This window comes from Notothenia coriiceps, unplaced genomic scaffold (assembly GCF_000735185.1).
Source record: "Notothenia coriiceps isolate Sejong01 unplaced genomic scaffold, NC01 NC01_scaffold00037244, whole genome shotgun sequence".
Taxonomy (NCBI): Eukaryota; Metazoa; Chordata; class Actinopteri; order Perciformes; family Nototheniidae; genus Notothenia; species Notothenia coriiceps.
The window spans coordinates 24,101,939-24,106,688 of record NW_011369945.1 but is presented as its reverse complement, the minus strand read 5'-3'; the positions used below and the strand labels follow the sequence as shown (position 1 = coordinate 24,106,688).

Genomic DNA, 4,750 nt, shown 5'->3' with positions numbered 1-4,750 from the left:
TCTGCCTCTCTGCCTCCCTGTCTCTCTGTCTCTCTGTCTCTCTGCCTCTCTGTCTCTCTGTCTCTCTGCCTCTCTGTCTCCCTGTCTCTGTCTCCCTGCCTCCCTGTCTCCCTGTCTCCCTGTCTCCCTGCCTCCCTGCCTCCCTGCCTCTCTGTCTCTCTGTCTCTCTGTCTCCCTGCCTCCCTGTCTCTCTGTCTCCCTGCCTCTCTGCCTCTCTGTCTCTCAGCCTCCCTGTCTCTCTGTCTCTCTGTCTCTCTTTCTCCCTGTCTCTCTGTCTCTCTGCCTCTCTGCCTCCCTGTCTCTCTGTCTCTCTGCCTCTCTGCCTCCCTGTCTCTCTGCCTCCCTGCCTCCCTGTCTCTCTGCCTCTCTGCCTCCCTGTCTCTCTGCCTCTCTGCCTCTCTGTCTCTCTGTCTCCCTGTCTCTCTGTCTCTCTGCCTCTCTGTCTCCCTGTCTCTCTGCCTCCCTGTCTCTCTGTCTCTCTGCCTCTCTGTCTCCCTGTCTCTCTGTCTCTCTGTCTCTCTGCCTCCCTGTCTCCCTGTCTCTCTGCCTCTCTGTCTCCCTGTCTCTCAGCCTCTCTGCCTCCCTGTCTCTCTGCCTCTCTGCCTCTCTGTCTCCCTGTCTCTCTGCTCTCTCTGCCTCCCTGTCTCCTGCCTCCCTGTCTCTCTGCCTCTCTGCCTCCCTGTCTCTCTGTCTCTCTTTCTCTCTGTCTCTCTGCTTCTTTGCCTCCCTGTCTCTCTGCCTCCCTGTCTCTCTGCCTCTCTTTCTCTCTTTCTCTCTTTCTCCCTGTCTCTCTGTCTCTCTACCTCCCTGTCCCTCAGCCTCTCTGCCTGATCACAATGACCTTGCAGGACTTGCTTGCTCATTGAAGGAATCACAGCCAGCAGTTTTTATCTCGGGCTCCAATCTCTCTTCCTCCCCGGAGTGAAAGTCATTGATGGAAAACTGCCAGACGAGTTAAAGCAGCTGAAAACTCCTGTGCAATTTCCCCTTTTTCTTTCATTCTGTAACACTCTCCTTCTGCTTCCACATTTCCTCTTTCTTGTTTCCATGGCTGATACAGACTTTAGCAGGAACATCTTCTCAGTACAGTCTCTGCGTTTTAATCCCTTCCTGATGTGAGGTTACTTTCTAAAGGGCTCCTTATCCACTTGCCCACGAGCTCACTTCCTCACGAGCTCACTTCCTCAGTCCTACAATATTAGTTATTGAGAAAAGTCTTTGGACAGAGTTTTTTATTTTGTCAAATTGTGACAGGATTAGATGAGAGCTTTCACAACTCTTGCCTGTTCTTACTTTACTCCTCTGTTATTTATACTTACAGTATATCCCTGTTTCTATGTGTGATACATAATCAAATATAATACATGGATACTCTCTCTGAGGTCTCTCCCATTTCTCTCCCATGTTCCCCTTTAAACTGTGGGTTTTTCTCTGGAAGTGTTTCCTTGTACGATGTGAGGGTCTAAGGACAGAGGGTGTCGTTTTCTCATACTGATATTCTGAACAAACTGTGCTGTTGTATTTATTGTAAAGTATTTTTATTGTATGTACAGCACTTTGGCTCGACCAAAAATCGTTTTTAAAAATGTGCTATATAAATAAAACTTGATTTGATACTCTCACCAAATATTTGCCCCAAAGAGTAGAAGGTTTAAAGACCAGATTTAGAAAACCACGCTTCATAATTATGCATACTTCTTAATGATACAACTTCTTTAAGGTACTCTTAAAAGCAATTTTACAAAACCATCAAACTGTTATATCATCGAGTGTTACCAAAACACTTTGTGATTATCCTTTAGGTCTAAAAAAACATGCTGAACGCAAAGTTTAATTAGTGATGCACCCTATGTTCATTTAGTGACAGATTAGTATTTGCTGCTGCTATTAACAGTGCTACTCATTGTGGCCACAAAATATGATAAAATATCAAGGTGGAAATAGTTCAACGTAATGTAGCTTCTGTATGGTTTAATAGTGTTTTCGGGTGGATGGGAAACTCTGACGCTGAAGTCCCTCAATACTTATCTTGCATTTGGAAATGTCAATTAACCTGGATCCTACAGAAGGGCTCTGCTTCTCAGCCGGAGTTTTACACACCAGTTCCCTCACCTCGAGCCCATAAAGTGGTTTTAAAAGTCGTGACCTGCTGCAGGCTGAATGAAGCATCATCCTCAGCCGGGGGGGTGTCTTTTCCTGCCTCTCTTCCTCATACCTGCCCCCTCTCCTCCTCCTCCTCCTCCTCCTCCCATATAAAGAGGTGTGCTGTCGAGGCATGCGGCTGTGTGGAGACTGGGCCACGTTGCCTCTTCTCTGTGGCTGGAGGAGGCGAAATGTATTTCAGTAATTTCTCCCTCTCTCTTTGCTACCTCCCTCTTCACCACATTCTTTAAGGTGTGCAGAGACAAGTCGGTGCACGATTCCCCGGTGCACTAAACGAGTTGGACGTGAGCTATGCAACATTTGAAAATAGATGCACAACTAAGAAGAAAGTCACTGATAACGAGAAAGGAAACATTTCAGAAGAGACAATTAGGGTTCTACCATCGACTTATATTTTATGCAGATGTTCAGAAACATATTTTTGTAAAATGACCTTTTGATAAATCGCCTGTTCTTGCAGCTCTCTGCAGTGCTGCGCTGTGTAACTGGGGTGCAGGATGATAAATGAGGCTTTGGGAGGAAACAAAGCAGGCCAGCCTAGAGATGCAGATTTACTACTTTCAATAAATATAGTTTTGGTTATGTAGATTCAGCCTCTGACTTAAATCCCTGCATCAGGTAGTTCTCTCTCGCTGATTGACTCTACATTATTTCCTCATTACTCGTCGACAATTACTGTGCACTGTCGTTGACCTCGTGAAAAGACTGCAGTGGGAATATTTGGGCACATTGTCAAGCTTAATTACACTCTGAGCTTTTTCTAATTGCCGTGTCATTTTGTCGCCGCTGAGCTTTCCTGCATTGCAATTATAGGCCTCTCACTTGTTCTATAACAGTTTGTTTGAGTGGCGTTCTGGACCTGAAGGCATGTAGTGTTCTCCCGGTTTTTTTTATCTGTTAAACATCATCCGCGTTATTTTGAATGTAAAAGGACCAACGGAAACACCATCAACACTCCTATAATGTGTTTACAGTGGACAGTAAGGTTTGAATGTTAAAGCGGCCATTTTATGCTCATTTTCAGGTTTCATATCAGTATGTAGTGTCTCTACTTTAAAGAGTCCTCTCCTGCTGATGTTCAGGTGTATATCAGTATGTAGTGTCTCTACTTTAAAGAGTCCTCTCCTGCTGATGTTCAGGTGTATATCAGTATGTAGTGTCTCTACTTTAAAGAGTCCTCTCCTGCTGATGTTCAGGTGTATATCAGTATGTAGTGTCTCTGTATTACATGCACACAAACCTATACAACACACTACAGGAAAGCCCCTTGAAATGCAACCCACCAGATTATTAATTTAGCTACTGACACAGAAGTAGTTTCAATGGGAATTTGTTTAATGCAAACTGATTTTTAATGGAAACTAGGTTTGTGAAAAGAACGCAGAATGCCACCAGGATTAGTGCTATGGTTATTCCATTTTCTTTCTTAAAGGTGACCTATCATGCAAAATGCACTTTTGTACGTCTTTTATACATGAATATGTGTCCACTCCCCGGTGGTCCAGGGAACCCTCTCTATTTTCGTCCATACTCAAATCTCTTTGTCTCTGATCTGTTTGGTATTTTGAAAAATAAAAAGTATACATATGCCTTATATAGGTATGGTCCTACACTATATTATTCAAATATAGCATGATAGGTCCACTTTAAGTAACATCTATCTTACAGTACCTACATTTCTGGTTGCTGCCGTCAGTTGAAGCCCACTTGTGTCTCAGGCGTGACTCACTCTTCCCGGTGCCCACTCATATACGACAACACTGTCTGACTACTTTTACAGCCATATAGAGCTCTGTTTTTGTCATATTGTGTTTAATGGTGTCTCATCTGTATAGCTACATAGATTGACTTTATTGATCCCAAATTGGGGAATGACTCAAAGCATTGTGCATGAGTTAGAAATAAGCAGTAAATATATACAAATCAACAGCAGAAAGATTCATATCTATCAATTATCTACAGAATACACAACACAGAATATAAATAAATAACTTATACAGAATGAGAAACCACTATAATAAACCAAATTGCTACTAGAAATAGGACACTATATACATTTAAACATTTTCAAAATAGATGCAGTTTGTATTTAATTAAAATGTAGAACATTATGACACCTATTTGTAGATGAGGGTCCACTCGTGACTTTCATTTGTTGTGGCAGGATTATCTCAGGAATACACAAAATAAAGAAATAACTTGTACAGAATAATAATACACTAAAATGTAATTCATTCAACACCTGTTCATAGCTGAGGTCCCTTCATGATCTGTCCAGACAGCGCATGTAAAGTGAGATTTAAACTAAAATTTGTCATGAGTGTATTTCAGCCTCATTAGAGTCAAACGCAAAGCTTTGAACGAACAAACTCTGCTGAGATAATTGCCGTCTTTCATCTCTGTCGGTGCATCATGGCTGCGTTGTGTCCCTCCCTGTTAGCGGGGTTAATTAAATGGACATAACGCCTCATTCATGTTCCTGAAAAGACATTTAGGGCATGTGAACGGATGGCCTTAAAGGAACTGTGTGTGTGTGTGTGTGTGTGTGTGTGTGTGTGTGTGTGTGTGTGTGTGTGTGTGTGTGTGA

At 43.0% G+C, this 4,750-nt stretch overlaps 1 long non-coding RNA gene across 1 annotated transcript in view; it reads left to right on the top strand.

Annotated features, from left to right (window-relative positions):
• Positions 1–4,750, top strand: part of LOC104965036 (uncharacterized) — a 25,363-nt gene that overhangs the window by 3,399 nt on the left and 17,214 nt on the right. The gene's annotated exons all lie outside the window — the stretch shown is intronic.